The following is an 8,622-nucleotide window of genomic DNA, read 5'->3' on the forward strand; positions in this document are numbered from 1 at the left end:
ACCCTTTGACCGTGCACTTTAGCGATCACAAGGCAGTTATTGTGGCCCTCAGATACAACGATAACACAAACAGGTGCTGATGAATAAATGATTACGTTCACACTCTCGTCATTAATTACGCCATTACTCGCAACACACTCATCGGTGCACCCAATGCGTTCGCATTTCTGCACGATTCCCTTCGGGGAGGTGCGGGGGAATTTTTTCTCCACTTTCTTTGTTTCTTTCCAAATTCCTTATCTGTTTCAATGACCTAAATACCTAAATACCTACCTAAAATACCTAAGAATAAATACCCCAAAAAGTGGAGGGGAAAATCGCCCGGCCGGTAGCGTAGTGTTTATCGCACCAGACCGGTATTCTGAAGGTCGTGGGTTCGAATCCCAGATGGCGGGCATTTTTTCTCTACTTTCTTTCTTTCTTTCCAAATTCGTTATCAGTTTCATTGACCTACCACATACTCCCCTTACTTTCCGAGGTTTTCTTGACTGCCAACTCTTATTTTCTGTGTTATTTTGAACGAGCCCCTCCTTTCATATTCTGATTCGCTACATGCATAGCGAGGGCCTGTGTTCTGGTAGTTTTGGTGCCACAGGAAGCTTAAGAGTGTTCAACGCTGGTCGACCACTCTCGACATGTCGTAGACACTCGAGTCACCGCTCGGGGGTTAAAAAAATGTCCCCTTCACCCCGAGTAGTCCGAGTGGCGCGGGCGACAACCCCCATGCACAGGAAAGAAAAATACCTCAACATGAATACCCCAGAAAGTGGACGAGAAAATCACCCCGCCGGTAGCATAGAGGTTATCGCACCATACCGGTATTCTGGAGGTCGTGGGTTTGGATTACACTTGGCGGGCGTTTTTTCTCCACTTTCTTTGTTACTTTAAAATTCTTTATCTGTTTCAATGACCTACCACATCCTCCCTATGCTTTCCAAGGTTTTCGTGACTGCCAACACTTATTTTCTGTGTTATTTTCAATGAGCCCCCATTTCCTATTCTGATTCACTACATGCATAGCGAGTTCCTCTGTTCTGGCAGTCTTGGTGCCACACAAAGCTTAAGAAGGTTCAACACTGGTCGACCACTCTTGACATTTTGTAGACATTCGAGTCACGTTCCGGAAGTGTAAAAGAAGGTCCCCTTAACCCCGAGTTGTCCGATTGGCGCTGGATACTACCCCAAGCACAGGAAACAAAAATAACTAAACATAAATACACTGCAATGTGGAGGGGAAAATTGCCCCGCCGGGAGCATAGTGGCTATCGCAACAGACCGGTATTGTGGAGGTCGTGGGCTCGGATCCCAAGTGGCAGGAATTTTTTCTCCGATTTCTTTCCATATTCTATCTGTTTCAATGACCTACCACATCCTCCCCTTTGCTTTCGGAGGTTTTCTTGACTGCCAACTCTTATTTTATGTGTTATTTTCAAAGAGCCCCTCATTTTCTATTCTGATTCGCTAGATTCACAGCGACGGCCTCTGCTCTCGCAGTCTTGGTGCCATAGGAAGCTTACGAGGGTTCAACGCTTGTCGACAACTCTCGACATGTCGTAGACACTCGAGTCACGGCCCTGGGGTAAAAAAGAAGGTCGCCTTCACCCCGAGTAGTCCGAGTGGCGCTGGCTTTCACCCCCAAGCACAGGAAACAAAAATACCTTAACTAAATACCCCAGAATGTGGAGGGGAAAATCGCCCCGCCGGTAGCGTAGTGGCTATCGCACCAGACCGCTATTCTGGAGGTTGTGGGTTCGGATCCCACCTGGCGGGTATTTTTTCTCCACTTTCTTTCTTACCAAATTCTTTATCTGTTTCAATGACCTACCACATCCTCCTCTTTGCTTTCCGAGGTTTTCTTGACTGCCAACTCTTATTTTCTGTGCTATATATATATAAGAAAAGAAAAACTTCGAGCAAGGTAACAGCGAGATTGTTCCCAACATTCTAGCAAAAATACTTGCTTTCTTCAGGGCTCGAAATAAGCACAAATGACTACCACTAGTACACCGAATGCTCCAACTCCTAAATCCCGTTTTTTCCCCAAAGCCCGAAAACTAGCCGGCAAACAAACCAACTACAGGTTTCATCTGAAAACGTACTACTCATATCTCCAAAGCTAAAAGATCCCCATAGCCTTCCGCCTAAAAGTTACTTGTTCCCTGGTGAGCTCCATCCTGAAGTATCTGCTAGGTGGCAAGGTGTTCTGAATAATGTGTCGCTTTCCTTCCCAGAAATTCTTAGAGACCCCTTTACTAGCCAACTCAGCCTCTTCAGCGACCAGATTGATGCTCTTCCACCAACTGAGCAGGAGAAACTTGATCTCAATATTTTTACAAATCACAAGGAAAAGGATTTTAGCAACAAGCAAGCGGTTAAGTTTTAACGTGACCAGCTTCCCTCGCGAAATACAGCTTGCACTGTAGAAAATCAGCCGCTCAATCTCGCGGACTATGGAGTATTAGGTCATGTAATGTTCCCCCTCGATACGGAGATTGCTTTAGTAGAACATCTTTCCCCGGCAATACTCTAATAGAAAAAACGAGCCCCTTGGGTACCTGCCCCAGCACCGTTATTGACATTTCCGAAACACTAACGGCCGATGAAAAAGGTATCCTAGAACAAGGTCTAACATTCTGTCCAACAAATAACCGTGTGAATGAATACGAGTTACATAAAGATCTCACTGAATTTTCTCGGAGAATGAGACTAAGCGAATTTTTTTCGGTAAAGCAGTACCAACCTGACATAAACGAACACACGCCCCACCCTCCTAGCACTAGGACGCTAGTTGTAAATCAATCTCCAGAATTAAATCTGTACTTAAAATCAGTATCAAGAGAATTGTTGGCAACAACTAAGCGATCAAACCAGCGCAAGAACCTAACTCAGTCGGAAGAAGTTACCCTGAATAGCCTATCAACCAGAACCTACATAGTCATAAAGCCAGCCGACAAAGGTGGTAGCGTAGTTGTTTTACTCATGGGAAAATACAAAGATGAAGCTTATAGGCAGCTCAATAACCCTTGCCACTGCAAGCCCTTAGATAAATATCCGAGCCAGGAATAGAGGTTAAAAATCCTCCAGAGCCTCACAGATCTCTCAGAACGACCACTGACTTAAATTTTATGAAACCGAATAATAAGCATCCAGGACGTTTTTACGTCCTCCCTAAAGTCCACAAAGTCCCCGTAGAAATATTGTTCACTGCAGACATTCCTGGCAGACCCACAGTTTCGAATAACAATTCCCCTACCGAAGCATTATCTCTGTTTCTGAGTAATTACCTATCCGACATTCCGGCTCTTCTTCCTTCATTCGCTTAGGACACCCCCGACTTCCTCCGTATAATAAAAGAGCAAAATACGGGAGGGTCGCTACCCAGTGGAACCCTCCTTGTTACCCTTGACGTTGCCGCATTGTATACAAACACCCCTTTCATCGAATGGCTCGAAGCTGTTTCAAAACCTCTATCTGAAAACCCACACTAACTTTGTTAAAACTAGCTTCAACACTCTCTCAATTATTTTGAATTGGACAGTTCTTAATTTTTCCAAGTTTTTGGAACCAACAAGGGTATTCCATTCACACCGACCTATGCCAAGATTCTCTAGTGGCAGCTTAAAGCCACCCTATTAAGCTCTTTTCCGCATAAACCTCAGGTTTACCTGCGCTACATAGACGACATCTTCATGATTTGGGAACACGGTCGCGCGACTCTAGAAACGTTTATATCTCATCTCAATTCTTCGCATCCGACTACTAAATTCTCCTGCCAGTATTCTGAAAAAGTAGTGAACTTCCTCGATACTACTGTCATTCAAGAAAATGGTAAACTAAAAAACCACGCTTTTTAGAAAACAAACAGACAGGCAGCAGCGCCTACATAAATAAAGAAATCACCCGAGACATTGCAGGCCAGGGATCTTTATAGGAGAAGTCACCAGGCTTAGTAGAGTATCCAGTTATGATAGTTACTACGTAGAGCACCTAGACGAACTCAAGTCCACCCTTATAAACAGGAACCACCCCAAAAGCTCGCTCGATCAGGCGCACCAACGTGCACCTAATCTCAAAGGGGATGACGTGTTCAACAAACAGCGACAAAACGAAAGCGCCAGGCCGCCTGCCCTAATAACGAAATTTTCAAACGCCCTCCCAAACGTTAAAAATATACTACGGAAGTGCTACCCCATTTTAGCCAGTAACGACCGACTTAGAAAGACTTTCGTGGAAGCACCAAGGGTTACCTACTGGAGAAACAAAAATTTAAAATATATTTTAGTGCATTTAAAACAGGGCGTTCCAAGCCACCACTTATAGGCAGCTGCTCCCTTCGCAGGTGCAAGACTTGCCGGCATTTGCAGACAGACTGAATTGTAAAAAGTACTGCCAGTATTTATGTCCACAAGAATATTTCAAGTTTTACGTGCACTTCATCAAACATTGTGTATATGTTGGAATGCTCAATGTGCCAGAAACAATAAATAGCAAAACGAGTCAACCTATGAGCCTGCGTCTGATTGGTCACCGGGCAGATACTCATAGCAAATCCTCCATAGCTGTAGCGCAGCATTTGAACCAACCATTCACAATTTTGATGACCTTAGGTTGTATGTACTCCAGTCAAAGTTTTACAGTCAAGTCTCCAGTCAAGTCTCCTAGGGGCAGGAGATACCCGGAATCCTTTTATTTCACATCGCAAGCTCCACGAAACCTGCTGGAAATATTGCCTGTAGGGGCAAATTGGAATCCTTGCGATATTCACCAGAAATACAGCATTAGGCATTGTCTTGCATATACCATATCCAAAGATTATATCTCTACTTAAAATAAGTATCAAGAGAAATATATGCTACTAAGCGATCAAACTAAGGTTTCTTCTCCATCCCACCTGTTAAAGATGCGGACGTGCTCTACTTTGTCTAACCAGTCCTCGGAGCCATCTCCCGGGGATCCGCGGAACTACGGTGGTTCCCGTGGCTGTTGCAGCACCAGGGCAGGATCAGAAGCGCTGATCATGGTGCCTGCGTTGATCATGGTGGTGGTTTCAGCGGTCGTTCTTTTGGGCCCGTCTGGCAGGAGACCAAACTCCATTGGGAGACCTTGCAGTTGGTGGCTGTTTCTAGTTGGAATCGCTTGGCGGCTTCCAGATGTCCTTGGGAGCATAGAGTGTGCGTACCCCGCACATCTACCAGATGTCACGAAGCCAAAGACGACGCAGTTGTCTTCAAAGAACATAAGTTTATTGGGGCGAACTTGTGCTCCCCTAACAATTCAAAGAATACACAGGCGGCGAAATAGCAGAAAAAAGTGACCCGCGTAGTCGAGCTTCGAGATTCAAATACCCCGGCCTCTTCTCTGCAGGCTTTTTATCTTTCAGCGCGCGTCGTTCTCGAACGGTCGATTCACGTTTAGAACAATGTAGATACAATAGCACTCTTCAAGGCCATTCACGTGAGATCGCAATGATCTCCTTATGACAAGAGAAAACACATGCGGCACAAAAAGAAAGAATGCAGCAAGCGCTTCCCTTGCACAGAGATAACACACCTGCGCAGCCGGGCGGTAAAAGGAAATACGTAAAAAAAAACAATCATAGTTCGCGGAAAGATATTTCTATATATAAATTCCTATGTATTTAGGAAGTTAAGGCCTCGTTGAGAAAATACATAAAGATAGGTGGGCAGTATACATGCCAAAGGAGTCATAGGGGTATGGTTAGGCTTTATTCTTATCACACCTCGTCACCTAATTAATTTTATTTTCATTCTTTATCTTCCAGCTTAGGACGCTACAGCATCCCTCCAACCTTTGCTTTTCGAATTTCATGTTATTGCTTTTATTTCTCTTTTTTTGCTCCGCTTTGTCTTGTGCCCCGTAGGTAATTCTACCTTTATCTTTTCGATTTTGAGTTTCAGGACGGGCCTGTTCTAGAAATGTAACCTTGCCGACACCTGCCATTTGAGTTCTCGGATTTTTGCTTTTTCTTTTCTGTGTGAGTTTGTGTGGTTTCGCTGCATGTTTTTCTGTTTTTTTTCTTCTCTTTTGTTTTCTTTTTTCTTTTCCTTTCTCTTTTTTTTCCTTGACCTAGTTATTGCCCCCATTCTCTACCTTCTCTTTTGACGTGATGCCTGCAGATAGTTTTTAAAAAGGACCCAAATCTCACTGCCTGTTATGCTTCCGGTGGTTCTGAGAACCTTTCGGTATGCCGTGTGGCGGGTCAACAAACACCCTCTTATCCCTTCTCTCCAAACATTACCGGAATATACCCCCGGCTGACTTCCCTGTGACCAACTTCGCGGGTCATGCAATAGAACCGTCTTCTCCCTCACTATCTCCCCTGACGTATTCCAAACCAATCTGGTTTCTCAATTTGACTTCCTTCTTTCCATCTCTCCTCTCAGCTGGGGACCTCCCTAGAAAGCGTGCCACCCAGGCGAGAGGTTGCCCTGAAAAAAAGCAAGCCTCTTAGCTGAAACGCTGGCAACAATTGTAAAAAAATGCACTGACGAAAGCAAGTCTCTTGGCGGAAACGTTGGCAACAATGGGCTTTGACCATGTTCGAAGTTTTTATTTGCTTGTGTTCTCTACCATCTTTAAAGTTCATCCGCTCCGTATATATATATATACATACATATATATATATATATATATATATATATATATATATATATATATATATATATATATATATTTTTTTTTTTTTTTTTTTTTCTGTCTTAATTCACCGAGCCCCTCATTTTCCATGTCTGATTCGCTACATGCATAGCGAGGGCCTCGGTTGTGGCAGTCTTGGTGCCAAGGGAAGAGGATTCAACTCTGGTTGAGCATTCTCGACATGTCGTAGACACTCGAGTCACGGCACGGCGTTTGAAAAGAAGGTCACCTTCACCCCGAGTAGTCCGTGTGGCGCTGGTTACCACCCCAAAGTGCAGGTAACAAAATATACCTTAACATAAACACCCGAGAAAGTAGTAGAAAAGCAGCCCCGCCGGTAGCGTAGGGGTTATCGCACCAGACCGGTATTACAAAGTGCCTGATACGTCTATAATAAAACGTGCTCTTGACGTCAATCTGGTAATTCCTAAACCACTGCTAAGCAAAAAACTGGCTTACATTGCTCACCTATCTTCTCAACTGTTGTCCATCCTGTAGTTCAGTGATTCAACATTGATAGGCGTGGGTGCCACTACGACATATTGCACAAGTAAGATGATCCAACCACTTAAGAAGGCATTAGGAAAGACAACAAAAACGTCGTCTAAACTAAATTCGTCAACCGCGGCTGCACGAGGCCTGCACGAGGCTGCACGAGGCTCGGCAACAGAGTGGGCTCGGCAACACGTCATGGATGGAGGACGCTTACCTGCGACGCCTGTTTTTCGTGCAGATGATCGCCTGGGTGTGTTTCCCACCAGCCTCCGGCACGGAGCCTCACGGTACCGACGGAGGCCTGGTCCGGCTGCACCCATGGCCACTACGCCAAACCGAATTGCTGCTACCGCCCTTCACGGAAATTCACTCGGATGATCCGCAATGCACCGCCAAACCGCCACCTGGTCTCCCCTCTTCGCCCCCTTCCGGATGTCACGTGCCAACCACGTCAGCGATTCAACGCCGACACCTCACCGCCAAGATAAAAGCACGAACATCACTCATGGTCACACCAGTTGGCTCGGCAACACGTCAATGATGGCGGACGCTTACCTGCGACGCCTGTTTTTCGTGCAGGTAACTAACTGTTACTCCATATTCGCCAAACCAACACGGTACTATGCATTGATAGTGTCGCCGAGCCCACGGTGTTTTATTGCTGCCTTGTGTCAATACTGCTACTGTTTTCTAAATTTGCTGCTTCTTTCCGGCGATATAGAAGAAAATCCAGGTCCTACTACACGTTCCGCTTCCAATGAAACTCCTGGTGATATCTTGGCCGCTCTCGATGAAATTAGAATAAATCAAGACTCGCTTATGAAAGAAATGAAAGCCATCTAAACTAAACTGTCCCAGACTGTTAAAACATTTGACAATATTAACCAACGGCTTGCTAAAATAGAAAAAGAATGTGCCGCCGTAGGCACACTTCAGGCAAATGTCGAGGTCATTCGTGCAGTTGCTGTCAAAAATTCCGAACAAATATCGGAACTAACCTCCAGTCTTGACGATTCAAACGATCGCGCCCGGCGAAACAACCTTATATTCTATGGACAAACTGATTCGGAACGCGAAAACTGGGCCCAGTCGGAGGAACTAATCATAAATCACTGCAAAGATACGCTCAAAGTAACGCTCAACCCACGTGACATTGACCGCGCACATCCACTAGGATCTTTCCACCTTAACAAAAAAAATCGCGCCAATCCACCCCGTGAATGTGGTTGGAAAGCAAAGCTGTAAACGGCACCCATAACGTATACCCATGCGACGTCACTTAAATTCACTCGCATCGCTCTACAAATAGCAAGACAAGTACAACGATTCCGCCGTGGCTCGTGGCTGCGGCGAAGTGCTATGACCAAGAAATGCAAACCTGGGCCGTCCAGCAGGTCTCGGCGGCTCTTGAAAGACAAAGGCCGAGCGAAACCGCCGGGACGTTGCCCCAAGGGCGACCGAACGCGGGAG

At 45.4% G+C, this 8,622-nt stretch overlaps 1 non-coding gene across 1 annotated transcript; it reads left to right on the forward strand.

Moving 5' to 3' along the window:
- The first annotated feature begins 1,697 nt into the window (after positions 1–1,697).
- Positions 1,698–1,770, forward strand: Trnas-gcu (transfer RNA serine (anticodon GCU)). Its single transcript has one exon. It is a non-coding gene; the product is annotated as a tRNA-Ser (tRNA).
- Positions 1,771–8,622: the final 6,852 nt, after the last annotated feature.

This window comes from Haemaphysalis longicornis, unplaced genomic scaffold, assembly GCF_048455015.1.
Source record: "Haemaphysalis longicornis isolate Haplotype H1 unplaced genomic scaffold, Haemaphysalis longicornis Haplotype H1 scaffold_11, whole genome shotgun sequence".
Taxonomy (NCBI): Eukaryota; Metazoa; Arthropoda; class Arachnida; order Ixodida; family Ixodidae; genus Haemaphysalis; species Haemaphysalis longicornis.